Source organism: Nuphar pumila, chromosome 4 (assembly GCF_984573655.1).
Source record: "Nuphar pumila chromosome 4, dmNupPumi1.hap1.1, whole genome shotgun sequence".
NCBI classification, from domain to species: Eukaryota; Viridiplantae; Streptophyta; class Magnoliopsida; order Nymphaeales; family Nymphaeaceae; genus Nuphar; species Nuphar pumila.
In genome coordinates, this window is record NC_143252.1 from 24,778,548 (window position 1) to 24,796,025 (window position 17,478).

The following is a 17,478-nucleotide window of genomic DNA, read 5'->3' on the forward strand; positions in this document are numbered from 1 at the left end:
TCATGAATGTAGAAACCATGTTTTTATGAATCTATGGAGGAAAAAAGAATTTTCATTTGGTTTTAGGGGTTTATGAGTTTTTATAATGTTTTAGACTGGTTCAATGGTTTGAGAACCGGTTCAGGCCCATGGTTGACCGGTTTGGGTCCATTTTCAATCAATTCGGAGCATTTTTAGACCAGTTCCAACTTGAGAACCTCGAGCATTACCCATAAGAGCATGGTTTTGTCATTTTTTCATGCTTTATACGTGTTTATTGTTAAGAAAGCATGACTTATGCATGTCTAATATATGCATTTTATGTTATTTAAGTTATGCATGATATTTAAGCATGAATTATGACTAAATTTATGACATTTGTGATGTGTTTTAAAAAACATTTATTTATGCATATAAGTTAAAGCATGAATTTATATTTTTTGATGACATAATACATATTTCTTCATGAATATACATGCATTATCATGTGTGCATGGGCATGCTTTATAATACAAATATGGTTGCGATAAAAGATCTTGACTAACTGACTCATGCAATCACCAAAGTGTTGAGTTGTGTTGATTGAAGATTCTTTGAACCATGTTAAGATTTGATTTTATGATTATGTGCGACTTTATGAAACAATGATTCTACCCAAAGGTAGGTTAATGTGTTCCAAATTCACATAGGGTGTAATAGTAGATTTGTATATCAGCCCATGAAGCATGTTCGTACCTAAAGGTAGGGGTGGCAATTTCTGACACGACCCGCCAACCCAACCCGCCTCTTAGGCGGGTTCGGGTTGGACTTAAGCCAACCCGTTTAATAAACGGGTCGACCCGTGTAACCCGTTTATTAAACAGGTCGGGTTCGGGTTGGGGGTATGCCAACCCGCCAACCCGGCTGACCCGTTTAATAAACGGGTTATGCGGGTGGGTCAACCCGCCAACCCGTCTGCCCGACCCGTCAACCCGCCAACCCATCTGCCCGACCCGTCAACCCGCCAACCCATCTGCCCGACCCGTCAACCCGTCAACCCGACCCGCCAACCTGCCTACCTGCCAACCCGATCCGTCAACCCGCCAACCCGAGCCGCCAACCTGATCTGCAAACCTGAAAACCTGTTTACCCGACCCAACCCATTTATTAAATGGGTTGGCGGGTCGTGTCAGGTTACCCGTTTATTAAACGGGTCGGGTTCGTGTTTGCCACAGCCGACCCGTTTAATAAACGGGTCGGGTTCGGGTTGAGGTGTGCTGACCCGCCAACCCGACCCGATTGCCACCCCTACCTAAAGGTAAAGTGCTGAATTACCTCTAGTTACATGATCTGCTAGTTTCACCAATTGAAGACAATTATTTGTAAATTGAGAAAACAAAGCAACTATGAGTATTATCATTTTCACCAAAGTGGGAACATCTCACTCTTACAGAGTAGAGTACAACCGAGCAAAAGGCTACCTATGAGAAGTGAGAGCACTCTAATAGGCTTAGCATGTTGCTTTTACAATCTCGAGTAACTAAGAACATTCAAGGCATCATCCCTCACTGTAAGACAATAAAGAAATTCCTGGGAGCCATTGAGACTCAGTTCTAATAAGGCTAGAGCCAGTACACTGATGTTCAAGTTGGTATCTATGAAATATTCTAGTGAGAGTCACATCCGATAGCATGTCTTGGAGATAAGAAACCTTGCATTTCAGTTGAATGACATAAAATTTGTCATTTTAGACTCTTTTTTGGTTCATCTGATTTTGACCTCATTGCCTAGTGAATATGGACCCTTCAAGATCTCCTACAACACACATAACGATGAGTGATATTTTAATGACCTCTTTTCAAAGTGTGTTGAAGATGAAAGACTAAAGGGTGAGAGGGTGTCGAGTGCACATATGACCTCTCAATAGAAAAAATATAGGTCGTAGGCAAAAAAATGTTCCTTCAAGAAGAAGAACAAAAAGAAAACATCTGGGGAGAGTTTAAACTCTCAGGCGAAAGCCAACTCCCAAGCATGAGGTTCTTCTAAAAAGTGTTTCTTCTGTAAGAAGAAAGGACATAAGAAGGTGGATTGCCTGAAGCATAAGAAATGACTCAAGAATAAAGGTAATAAGTCATTCATTTCTCATAAGTGCAATTTAACCCATATTCCATTGCATAGTTGGTGGATTGATTCTGGTGTCACTCTGCATATTGTCAACTCTTTGTAGGCATTTTTGAACAAAAGGAAACCAACAGAGCACGAAAGAAATATTTTCTCAAGAAATAAGATGTGTTCATATGTCAAGAACATTAGGACCTGCAGAGTTGTGTTGGAATCAGGATTCATTTTAAATTTGGTTATATTTGGTCGATATATTTTATATTTCATCCTATAGTGGAAACCTTATTTAGATTTCAAAACTTGATAAGTTTGGTTTTGTTTTTAAATTTGAAAATTTCAAGCTTATTATTTTTAAAAATTATATTCTTATAGGTTCTCTATATGTGTGTAATGGTTTGTATCATTTGAAAATCAAGTTCTAAATTCATGAATCTCACTCTGTTGAAAACACAATGATTGGCAATAAACGTGGCCTAAAGGATGATCAATCTTATTTGTTTTGGCATCGAAGGTTAGGACACATCTCGAAAGAGAGAAAGTCTAAAGACTTATGAAAGAAGAAATTCTTAGATCCCTTGATTTCAAATATACAAAACCATGTGTTGACTACACAAAAGCTAAGCAGTCTAACACATATAAGAAAGATGCCAAATGCAACAATAGAAAATTGAAGTCATGCATACGAATGTTTTGGGCCTTTTTCCCCGTGTTATATTGGTAAAAAAAAAATTGTCACATTTATAGATGATTATTCACAGTATATGTATCTCTTATTATTTGAAAAATCTGAAGTCTTTCAGGTTTTTAAGAACTTCAAGAAAGAAGTAGAAAAATAAACTGGTGAAGTTATTAAAATTGTTAGGTCTGAAAGAGGTGGTCAATATTATGGTCGTTTCACTGAGATGAGACAAAATGAAGGGTCATTAGCGGTTTCTAAAAGAAAAAGGTATTGTACCTCAATATACCATGACTGATAGTGCTTACCAGAATGATGTAGTTAAAAGAAAAAATTGTTACACTTAAAGAAATGGTTCGAGCGATATTGAATCACTCAAACCTTCTCTTGACCTTGTAGGGTGAAACTCTTAGGACGATAATGGATATTTTGAATAAGGTTTCTATGAAGGTCATCCAAAAAACTCATGAGCTATGGTCTGGTAGAAAACCTTTTTTATTATATATGCACATATGGGGATGTCCAGCTGAAGCTAAATTGTATAACCCATATATAAAAGTCTTTGATCCTAGGACGACTAGTTGATTTTTCATTGATTATCAAGAAAGATCAAAGGGCTTTAGGTTTTATTGTCCATCTCATACACCACAGATAGTGGAAACAAATAAAGCAAGATTTATTGAAAATAATTCTATCAGGATAGATGCATCTCAAAGTTTTGAATTTGAGGAAATGCAAGATTCAGGTTCCATACCTGTAAAGGAAAAAGACCAAGTTTTTTCTATCATTGTCCCTTTGGATAATGCCAAAAAAAAATCGGTTAATGAACATCAATCCCAAATAGAACAAGTTGTTGATGATGATATATAACAATAACAGGATGCAGAGGTTTATTTTAAACCACCTGTAACACCTGTATGGAGGTCTACGAGGACTAAAAAATCTACTATCTATCCAGACTATGTGGTGTATTTGTAAGAGCCTAATGATTTGATAGACATTGATGATGATCCCTTCACATTTGTAAAAGCTATTGAAAGTGAAAGATCAACACATTGGATCAATGTCATAAAAGAATAACTCGATGCTATGACAAAGAACCAAGTGTGAAATCTTGTACCTCAACCTGATGGAGTAAAATCTGTTGGTTGTAAATGGGTTTTTAAGATCAAGATAGACTTCAAAGGGCAAGTAGAGAGGTATAAGGCTAGACTCATTGCAAATGGTTTCACACAGATGAAGAGCATTGATTATAATGAGATTTTTTCTCCTGTCTAAACTAAGAAATAGTTGAGGATAATCATGGCCCTCGTAGCTCATTTTGATTTAGAGCTACATCAAATGGATGCGAAAATTATTTTCTTGAATGGAGATCTAGAAGAGGAGCTATATATGCAACAACCTCCCGGTTTCAGTATATATGACTCAAATCATTTAGTTTGCAAATTGAAGAAGTCAATTTATGGACTTAAACAAGCCTCCCACCAGTGGTATAAAAAGTTTAATCAGATAATTTTGAACTTTGGATTCACTGAAAACATTGTTGATCTGTGCATATACCTTAAGGCTAGTGTAAGTAAGTTCATAATTTTTGTTTTATATGTTAATGATATTCTTCTTACAACTAATGATTTGATCATACTAATCATACATAAGATTTTCTTTCCTTTCATTTTGACATGAAGGACATGGGTAAGGCCACATATGTCCTTAAAATTGAGATCTGTCGTGATAGAACTAAGAGTGTCATGGGCTTCTTTCAGAAATCCTATATCCTTAAGGTTCTTAAAAGATATGGGATGGAGAATTATTCTTCTCGTTCTGCATCCATAGTAAAAGAGAATAAATTGAACCTAAAAGATTATCCTCAAGATGATAATGAGAAGGCTCAGATGACAATTGTCTCATATGCTTGGATGGTTAAGAGTTTGTAGTACACGCAAGCCTGCATACGATGAGATATCACATTTGTTGCGAGAATGCTTCATAGATATTAGTCAAATTCAAATATTGCGCATTATAAAACAACGAAGGTCATTGAATACTCTAATGCGGACTTAGGAGGATGTCTCAACAGTAGAAAGTCTACTACTAAATACATCTTTCTACTGACAGGTGGTGTCGTTTCATGGAGAAGCGGAAAGCAGTCTATAATTTCTGCTACCATGGAGGCAAAATCCATTGCTCTATACGATACTTCATCTCAAGCCATTTGGATAAGAAACTTTATTATGAGTCTTGTGATTGTGGACACTATTGAGAGACCATTAAAGATCTTTTGTGACAATGAAGTTGATGTGTCATCAAATAACAACAAGAGCTCAACCTCGTGTTGACATATAAAGTTAAAGTACTTTGTTGTTAAAGAAATAACTGAGAATCATCTGGTGTGTATTGATACAATCGATACGAAGAGAATGACAATGAATCCTCTTACTAAAGGGCTAGCACCAGGATTATATTCTCAATATGTAAAGGAGATGAGTCTGTTTGATTTCTTCTGATGTATGATAATACATTATGATTATATGTGATCACATTTGTGAAACTAAATTGATTATCTATAGCTTTGTGTATTATTGATTCTGCATAAATGATCTCTCATTTGGTTTGAGAGAATAACATGATAATAATATTGAAAGACCAATAAAATATATTAGAAACTAACCTATTCACAAAGGTAATCTTGACATGCTAAAGTACTGAAAAAGAATTATATTATAGTACATAAAAATATAATATTTTATAAAAAGGTGTTTATTTCTATGACTCATGATTCATTCTTGTGATACCAGATAGCAAGTGAACCCACATAAAAATTGGATTAAGAGAACATTGATTTTGTGCTTTTTCGTGTCAATGAGTCGAGTGAGAGAATGTTGAATATTTCAAATAAGGTCCACTCATTAGTAAGGAGTTAGTGGGGGAGGAGGTTAAGTCAACATAAAGAGTTCAATTTCAATATGTAATATGCCTTGCAGGTGCGGGTAGGAAACCAGAGGACATTTGTAGGAAAGTGAAGGTACTCATCAAGCAACCATGCCTCCCATAACTAACTACTAAACAAGCACATTTCAGAGGCTTAGAAGCCTCTTTTTCCAGGCAAAAGGTTAAATGGTTTTAAATTTTTTTCTAAAACATAGATTGTGATGACGACAACAGTTTCAGTTCTCCAAAAATAGGCAATTCTGCATTTAGACAGAGAAATCTCCAGAGAAGGATGATGGGCTCAAAGTAGAGGCTGAACCCCAACAATGGTGATCATGCTGGGTGCTCGAAAGCACCATTGTTCAGGACGAATTGCAGAAGTCCAGGGAGGCGATTGCAGTTGCGATCGAGGCCGGAGATTCTGTCAGCCGTTCGGGTGCCGAAGCCGACTGGAGACCTGACAAAAGCAGTCAGCCAATTTTTTCCATCAAGGATCATGACACAGGTTAGGAGTCTCTCGTCACTAACGATGGAGAAGAGCATGATCAATGCAGCTGAGAAGCAGCCGCTGAAGGTGGTCCGGACAAGGTTCAGCATCGAGTGGGGGCTTAAGAGCTTATGGTTCCTCGACAGTTCCTCGACACAGCGTTGGCTGGGAAGGAAGGAGAGACATGGCAGGCAGTTGAGAAGCGGTTCTACCAGTATGCTACAAATGAAAGGCTGTCCAGAGACAATTTTGGCCGCTCTATAGGTGATTTGAACTGTAACTTTGATGTTAGTGATGTGATAATAAGCTATAACAGAATAATCAATTAATAAGGATTTTGATATATGACAAAAACCCAAGATTGTCATTTTTTCACAGCAAATCAGAACATGAAAAATCCTTTTCAGCTAGTCTTTTTTCATTTTATAGGTTCATTGAAGAAATTCCATTTGCTAATTGAATTTCTCTTGCCCCTCTTTTGTCTTTCTGCCATATTTATTAGGAATCCAAAGAGGTTATTGTAAACCTGCAAGCAATATTTATTCAATTTGCACATATGAGATCCAAAGGCATTATTATTTCAACACAGAAAACAGCAGGAAATTCCCTTTTTCTTTGTAGAAAGAATATTTAAGATATGAGTGATCCTTTGCACAGCCTTCATTTTTTCAACATTTATCCTACTTCCTACCACTGCTTTCACCTACTTTCATGCCTTGTTGGATGCTTCTAGTCATGATTCCACTGAAGTTGGACCTCTTAGCATTTCAACTTACAAATGGGCATCAGTTCGATTTATTGGGGTTCTTTCACAAAGTCAAGGATTGTCAACTTATTGAGAGGAACCCCAAGCCGAACTATCTATTCCTGCTTATCATAAAAGAAATAATACTCAGTCTAAATGAAAGAACTTCAGTAAAATTCACTTATTTAGTGCTATTACAGATGCATAAACCTGAATGAGAAAAAGAAAAGGCAATTTTGATGTTTCTAATCAGCTTCAACTGTTCTGAAGGTATGTATGATACAAAGGATTTTGCAGCCCAGCTCTTTGATGCACTAGCAAGGCACAAGAACATAAACACAGCAGATGGCATCACCAAGGATGAACTTAGAGAGTTCGGGGAAAAAATGTCTGATCAAAACTTTGATTCTCGGTTTCAAATATTCTTTGACATGTAAGGACTTATGCTTGTTAAGTATTCGACAGCCATAACAGGCATTTTCATGTAGTATGGTAATTGTGGTTATACGATTATGTAGGTGTGACAAGAATGGCGATGGCAATGTTTTGGAAGAGGAAGTTAAGGAGGTATGATCTAAACACCTTCTGAATTTCACTTACACCATTTTCAGTATGTTGACCCCGAGACCGTCAGGTGATCATTTTGAATGCCTCTGCCAACAAGCTTGCAAAGCTCAAAGGACATGCTGAAACCTATGCAGTATTGATAATAGAGGAACTAGATCCTGACCACCTGGATTATATAGAGATAAACTGTTTATCTATCAACAATTGAAATATGAAGCGAGAGAGCTCAGCTCTATGTAAGATTCAAAACCTCTTCTTTCTCTTTCTGCAGATATGGCAACTGGAAATGTTACTACAAGGAATGGTAAGATCACAAGTGAAAGCTTTATTAAGCGCAGTCAGACACTCAGCAAGACCATGATACCACGGAGATACAGGAATCCAGTTAACAAGTTTCTTGAAAGAGCTAATGAATGTGTACATGATAACTGGAAACGAATATGGGTCCTTCTCTGGATCATCATAAATGTGATTCTGTTTACATGGAAATTTTTACAGTACAGACAGATCTGCATTCCAAGTGATGGGATATTGTGTCTGCATAGCCAAAGGCGCAGTAGAGACCCTCAAGCTGAACATGGCACTAATACTCTTTCCTGTATGTAGAAACAGCATAACAAGTCTCAGATCGACCGTTCTCAGCTCAATAATTTCCTTTGATGACAACATAAACTTTCACAAGGTTAGCTTCCACATCTGTTCTTTATTATCAATCCTCCAAAAGTTGAGCAACCCAACTCAGGTGACAGGCAGATTGTTTAATCAGTGCCATGAGTTATATGGGCTCAGGACTATGCCAATATGTTGACTAACATTGGAGTTTATCTACCTGGCCTGAGATCCTTGAATTCAAAATCCACATCGACCCAACTCAGTTCATTTCATCACTCCTGTTGGTTTCAGACTTTCAACACCCTGATCACAGAGTGGCACACATATCACTACATCTTTCAAAATGCATGCAGCAAAAGCTAAAGTAGGCAACAAAATTGACATACTGAAATTATCCTGATATTTTTGTTAAAATGAACACATCACAAAACAGTGATACTTTCAAAATTTTTTTGGCAATTTCTCTGAAAATTTTCAGTTTTCCTTCGAATTTTACTTTCTTGTACTTATTTAACTGATTGTTATTTTGACAAAAAATTCCTGGTAAAGATCCAAGAATTTGAAAAATTTTAAAATATTTCGATAAATACATCAACGTCAAACTTCTGTCTTTTATTTTTTTTTCACAATGACTGAGCCTGAGTTCATCAGCACCCCTGTCTGATGACAGCCCACATGCCACCGAATTGAGTGAAGCAGGGATCCCAATTTAAGCAACTATGACCACTAGCACTAGTTCAGCTAGAACATTCAGAAGATCTTATATATTTCTTTTATTATTCTGTTCTTGCCATGAATTTCAGGTCATAGCATTGGCAATTGCAACTGGAGTATCTGTCCACACAATTGCTCATGTTGCATGTGACTTTCCAAGGCTTATCACTTGTCCACAGAAAAAGTTTATAAGATATCTAGGACCTAATTTCAATTATCAACAACCCACATAACCAGAACTATTGGTCAGTGCTTATAAACCCCATAATTTTTAAGGATTATTAATAAATAAATAATTCATTTTTTATCTCCAAATTAGATATGTGTTTCTAGCTTTTGAATTTCATTTATTGATATATTACATGTTCATTTGTTCATTTCTGGCCAATCATAGCATAATTTGCATTTATAGAACTATTTCGGGCTATAAATCACTATTTATATATAAATTATAAATAAATATATTTTTAATGGAGTTTGTAAATTATTGGAGTGTATTTGTGTGTTATATGGCTCTTGGTAATGGTTTATAGAGTAATTTATCATTTTTGGCTAATCTTGGTATAATTGGTATTTTTGGAGTTTTTGGCATTTGTGATCGCACACGAAGTGTTCGTTGTATTGCTTATGTAGCGGTCTTTGTGGACTTCAAAACCTCTTGGTCATTTGGGTTTCGATTCATTGTACTTTACATTATTAAAGTAAATTTCCTTAACTAAACTTGTAGAAAGCATGTTTAGGCACTAATTGCGTAAGCATGATGTTTTGCTAAATACTTCAATGAATTGCAAATACAAGTTATGCGCACACACCGCACGTAGTTGTAGATATCTAGGGGTGATATGGTTGCCTATATGTTTAACTAATTTGAGTGTAGGATATACTAAAAATGTGATACTTACGCTAAGTATCAAAACAACTATAAGCTATTGTGCATTGAATGTAATGCAATGTGAAATGCAAATCGGGTAAATGCCCGTAGTAAGTACGTGGTGCAAATGCATCACCCAATAAAGTTATTTTTATTGTATGCAACACTTTTCTGCTCACAAACACCGAATAACTGTGGATATCTAGGACTGTTGTGATTGTAGTTTGAAGATTATACTGAGCATGATTTAAATGTACGAAAATAGAAATGATTTTCTTGTTGTAGTTCAGAGATTATGTTAGTCATGATTTTAGATAGTGAAATGTGGAGTGTGTTTGTTCAAGGTACATGTTTGAGCATGCATTTGTGTGAATGAATGTTGCATAAATTGATGTGTTTGACACTGAGTTACCGGAAGCGCCTAGGTAAAAGGGGAAGCGCGCTTCAAAAGCGCGAAACATCGCGATTCCGAAATGCGTGGGGAAGCGTTCCCTTTTTTTGGGAAGCGCGCTTCCCCATTTTTTCATTTTTTTGCTTCCCCCTCGCTTCTGGTTCGCTTCCTAGGTCACTTCTGGTTCGCTTCCGAGACAGTTCGTAATTTTCTTCTAAGTGGTCCCACGCTTCCCGCTTCCCGTATCGCTTCCCGCTCTCGCTTTCTTGACTGATAACTCTGGTTTGACATGACCATATTGAATGCTAATGTGAAATAATAATTATGTAATCATGCACAAAAGCATGAGCGATAGAATCATATTCATGATAGGATTATGCAAATACGGTTATCATGGATTGATACGTCCCGTGCTCTCATGAACAAACCATGATTTATGTAAATGCTATTAATATATATATATATATATATACTATGTATAACTCCGCCTGTGTATAACTGTTTAGTTATACGCTACCGGTCCCAAGCCCGGATAAAGGAGGAGAGTTGTGGTAGGCCAGTGACAGCCAGCATAAAAACTTAGTCATACCCTATGAATATGAACCAATATGAGAATTTCGTTGGGGCGTTCCCTACTGAGCGATGCGTTGTACACCATAGGCCCGGAGGCAGTGATAAATGGGCAAGGGTTGCTAGGTCGTCGCCCAGAAGCGACGCGTCACACCGGCGCCCGAGTGTGGTGTCAAATAGGCAAGGGTTCCCTCACTTTATTGGACGGGTGGGGGTAAAGAAGTTAGTCCAAGACCATAAAATTAGGTTAGCCTTGGAACATAGGGTCTTTAACTGGTAAGTTGGTAGAGTTAGTAGAGGTTATGTATAGGAGAAGGATTGATATTTTATGTCTACAAGAGACCAAATAGGTAGGTGAGAAAGCAAAAGTGATAGAACCTTGGGGATATAAGATTTGGTATACAGGAATAAATAGGAATAGGAATGGAGTAGGGATTGTTATGAGTCGTGAGTTTATAGATAATATAGTTGAGGTCCGTAGGAAGGGTGATAGGATTTTACTTATTAAATTAATATTAGGTACGGATATTATTAATATTATTAGTGTTTATACACCTCAAGTAGGTTTAGATGATTTCATTAAGCATCAATTTTGGGAAGATTTAGATGGAGTAGTACAAGGGATATCTTATGGAGAAAAGCTTTTCATAGGCGGTGACCTTAATGGACATGTAGGCATTAGTAGGGATGGATTTGAGAGTATCCATGGCGGCTATGGTATAGGAGAAAGAAACGAAAGTAGAAAAAGGATTTTAGATTTTGGTTTATCATATGATATGATCTTAGCAAACACTTGGTTTAGGAAGAGGGAGTCTCACCTAGTACATTTAAAAGTGGGGTTAATACGAGCCAGATAGATTTTTTCCTACTTAGAAAGAGAGATAGGGGTTGTTGCATCGATTGTAAGGTTATACCTGGAGAAAGTGTAGCTACACAACATAGAGTCTTAATTTTAGATCTTAGAATTAGACAATGCCGCAAAAGGGATAGACATAGGATAGATCCTAGAATTAAGTGGTGGGCACTGAAAGGAGCTAAACAAGGAATGTTTATAGAGCAGGTAGTTAAGGAAGCTGATTGGTGTCTCGAAGAGGAATCAGAATCAATGTGGAATAAGATAGTGAGTAGCACGAGAAAAGTGGCTAAGGAGGTATTGGGTGAGTCTAAAGGGGGTGCACCGCTAGGTAAGGATACATCATGGTGGAACGAGGATGTCAAATTAGCTATTAAGATTAAAAGAGAGTGTTATAGAAATCTAAGCAAGAGTCGTGATAATGAAAATTTGGAGAAGTATATGATAGCAAAGAAGAAAGCTAAAAAAGTAGTTCGAAACGCGAGGCATAAGGTATATAAGGAGGTTTATGACAAATTGGATACCAAAAAGGGCAAGAAGGATATTTATAGGCTTGCAAAGATGAGAGATAGGAAATCCAGGGATCTAGGTATGGTCAGATGTATCAAAGATGAAACGCAAAGAGTTTTAGTCAAAGATGAAGAGATTAAGGAGAGATGGAAAGATTATTTTGATAAGCTATTTAATGGAAGTCATGCTCAGGATCTTGGAGACTTCTACATTCCTTTCAATGAGATGAATCGTGGCTTCATGCGCAAAATTCAAAAGAAAGAAATTGCAGAGGCTTTGAAGAAAATGAAATCAAGAAGGGCAGTTGGCCCAGATGGTATACCTATTGAGGCCTGGAAATGCTTGGGAAAGAAAGGTTTAGAATGGTTGACAAATCTTTTTAACAAGATTTGGCGGACAAATAAGATGCCTAATAAGTGGAGGAAGAGTACTTTGGTGCCTCTATATAAGAATAAGGGTGATATACAAGATTGCACAAACTATCGTGGTATAAAACTCATGAGTCATACTATGAAACTTTGGGAGAGGATAATTGAGTCTAGGTTGAGGAAGGTTGTCATGATATCGGAGAATCAATTTGGTTTTATGCCTGAAAGATCAACTATGAAAGCTATACATCTTCTTAGACAACTTATTGAGCGATATAGAGAGAGGAACAAAGATTTGCATATGGTTTTTATTGATTTGGAGAAGGCATACGATAGAGAATCTAGGGGCGTTCTCTGGTGGACAATGATGAAGAAAGGTGTTCTCTCAAGTACATTAGTATAATTAAAGATATGTATGAAGAAGTAGTAACCAATGTCCGCACTTGTGGAGGGGTGACAACCAATTTTCCTATAACAGTTGGGTTACATCAAGGATCCGCTTTAAGCCCTTTCCTATTTGCTATAGTGATGGATGAGCTTACGAGATCAATTCAAGAAAATGTGTCATGGAGTATGTTGTTTGCTGATGATATTGTTTTGATTGATGAGTCTAGAGCTGGGGTTAATGCTAAGTTAGAATTATGGAAACAGACATTGGAAGCAAGAGGTTTTAAGTTGAGTAAGATTAAGAAAGAATATATGGAATGTCGGTTTAGTAAGCAACGAAGTAGTGATGGGAGTGTAGTGAAGCTTGGTGAGCAAGAAATACCGGTGGATGATTGTTTCAAATATTTGGGATCTATCATTCAAAAGTATGGAGAAATTGATAGAGATGTAAATCATAGGATAAAGGTTGGGTGGATGAAATGGAAAAATGCAACTGGAGTGTTGTGTGATCGTAGAATGCCATTGCGGTTGAAGGGAAAGTTTTATAGGACGACTATTAGGCCTGCTTTACTATATGGTATAGAATGTTGGGCTGCCAAGAGACATCATATTCAAAAAATGAGTGTAGCTGAGATGCGTATGCTTAGATGGATGTGTGAAAATACAATAAAAGATAAGATTCGGAACGAGGAGATACGTAAGAAGGTAGGTGTAAATAAGATGAGAGAGAATCGTTTACGGTGGTTTGGACATATTCGGCGAAGGCCAAATGATGCTTCTGTTAAAAGGATGGAGAAATAAAAAAATATATTAGTTAAAAGAGGTCGGGGTAGGCCTAGGAAGACTTGGATGGAGATGATAGGAAAGGATATGAATGCTTTGAACCTCACCGAGGACATGGCATTGGATAGAAATGATTGGAGGAGAAGGATTCATGTGGAAGACCCAGAATGATTTTTTTTTGTTCATATCGCCGACCCCAATTGTTTTGGGATGAAGGTGTAGTTGTTGTTGTTGTATATATACTATGTGTGAGACACATTATGCATGAAATGCTTTGCATATTGATTCATATGGTGAAACAATGCACATGACTTGAATCTTGTGTGCATAACTCAAACAAAGTAGGAGTTACATATGTAGAGGTTGAGTTGCTTCATATTATGAAATATGCATGTTCACGTATGCATGCACAGAACTGATATTTTGTTTACGCATGCTTCGATATTTAATTTACGAAATGCAATGTTCCTTGTGGCGATGATATGATATGTAAGATAATATACTTTTGTATGATATGATTTAAATGTCACGAGATATGAAATTATGAATACATGTGATAAATATTTAAGTTCAATAGTGAACTATGATTCATGGAACCTTATTGATTAAATGTGTGATTTTATGATTTAAGTGCTATATAAAATAATGTATGATGTGATGCATATTGATTGTATGCATGCTTGTGCCCTTGTTGGTGGCTATCGACCCTAAGAGTGGTTAGTTGTATTGATGCATGTATCACAATAGTTTTCACTGGATATGGTACTCATTGAAGAACTGTTCCCAAAAGACTCTTTGTGAGGGTGTGCATGACCCTGAATGTATTATATATATATATATATATGCAATGACTTGTATGACTTGAATCCATATAGATTATATTTTATTATGTGAGTTAATGTTGAATAGAATATCAAGTGATGAAATGCTTTTAAATGTTTTATGTTCGAATGCTTGAAATGAATGATTCATACGATGTTGTTTCCTTGTCTATCACCTGATAGATTGATGAATAATATATCATGTTTTTACCTTTAAATACTTGATCATGTAGAAACTGAACTATTATTTTTATACTCTGATTTGAAATGAAATTAAAACTCTTCATATTTCAGTCTTATATTGTACATGGTTTAAAATGTGTATATCATGTACATTTTGATTTGATTGCTACTTTTAGTGTAACCTTGTACAAAGTCCTAACCGTTTTTTAAAATCATTTCCGCATTATAAGATCTGATTTACTTATACTTATAAAAAAAATGGTTTCGAAATTTCAATATTTGAACAATAATTAAGGTTAAAATTTTGGGGGCGTGCTGCTGGTGTTAATGGTATTCTAATGGTATGTTTTATGTCCTCGTTCACACTAGCAACACATAGTTTCAGAAGAAATGTAGTTAAGTTGTCATGGCCCTTCCACCACCTAGCTGGATTCAATGCCTTCTGGTATGCCCATCTCGTACTGGCCCTTGTCTACCTTCTCCTTGTCATCCATTCCTTCATTTTCCTCACAAAAGAATGGTACAAAAAGACAGTAAGTAGCCAACTCAGTTCTTGAAATCATAAATTGTTACATGATAAATCTTTAGATAAACTGATTTTGAATGTTTACAAACATGGATGTATATTGCAATCCCAGTCATTTTTTACAGTACTGAGAGACTAATCAGAGCATTCAGAGAAAAGCAATATCGTGTCAGCATAATGAAGGTATGCACCAATTAATAATTGAAAGCCAGACAACAATGGCTGGGCCATAGTTGCCTGGCTCAGTCCTAGACCAAGTCATCTTTTAAATTATACATATTTTCAAGTGGTGATAAGGTGACTCCATTTAGAATATTGCTGCAGTATTTACAAAGCATTTTGTGAAGTGTGAACTAACAAGAGAGATTTTAGAAACTACTGTCACACATTTATGGATAGCATCAAGCTGGTAATGGGCCTTATTTGTCAAATAACATATGGCACTAACATAATGGTCTCCTTGTATCATATCATGCTACCAATTGCAAATAAAAGGTACTTTTAGAACTAACAGAAAACTGGAGCAGATTTTGGGGTTGAAACTTGTGACAAGGCAGCAACCAGTTCAAGACTTGCTGCTCCAAATCTACACAGCTGGGACAATAAATCATTTTCAATGGTAAATGAACCATAGCAGAACCAAACTTCAGTTTTCCAAGGAAGAACAAAACCACAACTGTGATCTTGTGTATTGTCTACACAGGTTGCAATCTATCCAGGAAATGTTCTTTCACTACACATGAACAAACCTCCAGGGTTCAAGTACAAGAGTGGCATGTACCTTTTCATTAAATGTCTTGATGTCTCATCCTTTGAATGGTAAGATATCATTAACATAACTCCAGAACAGGTTTTCCTTTCCAAGTTTTATCTATTTAATTTCTGTTTGATCTCATCAAGCATTCCTTCTCCATCACTTCCGCACCAGGAGATGACTACGTGAGTGTCCATATCCGAACGTTGGGAGACTGAACATCAGAGCTTAAATGGCTATTCTCTAAGGTCTTTCCCTGGTATCTGAGCTACATTTAATGAAATGTCTCTGCTCTTGAAGTGAAATATAATTTGATACATTAACAAATAACTGTCATACCAAATGCAGGTGTGTGAAACACCAAGCACCACAAGGGGAGGCCTGGTTAGACTTGAGTCAACTATGATCGCTGACCATGAAGTCATAGACTCGAGGTAACTACAAACTAATCTTTGATTTTTACACATCATACCTCACAGTGAGAAAATCCTGGCTTATTGTGTGTTTGAAACATTTAACAGAACAGTTCCAAGGCTGGTCATTGATGGACCTTATGGTGCCCCCTGCTCAAAACTATAAGAAGTATGATATCTTATTGCTCATTGGGCTGGGCATAGGAGCAACTCCATTCATCAGCATACTGAAGGATCTCCTGAATGATATCAAGGCAAATGAAGCCAATGCCATGAGTAGCCTTAAATCATATAAAATTTGGACCATTGAACATTCAGAGTTAGGAAGCCAATAAGGCCTCATGGGTTAACTCACTCATATGTTAAGTTGGTCCTCACAATTGACTTGAGACATAATTACAGATTGAATGTACTTGACTGATCCACTAACCGACTCTAGCAACTTTTTTCTACAAGCCACTAGAGCTTCTAACAAACTGTTTGACCCAGAGTTACCGGAAGCGCCTAGGTAAAAGGGGAAGCGCCCTTCCGAAACGCGTGGGGAAGCATCCCCCTTTTTTGGGATGCGCTTCCCCCTCGCTTCCACCACGCTTTCCCATTTTTTCATTTTTTTCCGCTTCCCCTCGCTTCCGGTTCGCTTCCTAGGTCGCTTCCGAGACGGTTCGTAATTTTCTTTTAAGTGGTCCCACGCTTCCCCGCTTCCTAAATTTTTGAAAGTGCCTCGCTTCCCACTCCCACTACCTGTATCACTTCCCGCTCTCACTTCCCTTGACTGGTAACTCTGGTTTGACACTGACTAGAACTCAGGCCAAGTCCCATTTTAGTACCCTGGACTTTTGCATGTGTATCAAATAGAATTGTGAAAGCTCCTTTACTCTCAAATGATGCAGGAAACTCCAGGAAGACAAGGAAGCTAACCAGTGTCAGATACAAGCAGAAGCAAAGGAAAAGGCCTAGGAAGGGCATACTTATACTGGGTTACAAGAGAGCAAGGCTCTTTTCAATGGTTTAAAGGAGTCATGAATGATGTTGCAGAGATTGACCATGATGTATGTACGCACACCCTTAAATGCCAGTTTCATATAGTTTTGTTCATTCATAGTCCAAACCGACAAAAACCATGAAGATTGCAAGGTCATGGAAATGCACAATTACTTAACCAATGTATATGAAGGAGATACACGGTCGGCATTGTAACGCCCCGAAATTTTAACCCACATTTTAAGGATTTTTTTATACA

At 37.0% G+C, this 17,478-nt stretch overlaps 1 pseudogene; it reads left to right on the forward strand.

The window, feature by feature from the left end:
- The first annotated feature begins 6,212 nt into the window (after positions 1-6,212).
- LOC149839678 (putative respiratory burst oxidase homolog protein H) overlaps positions 6,213-17,478 on the forward strand; it is a 30,001-nt pseudogene continuing 18,735 nt past the window's right edge.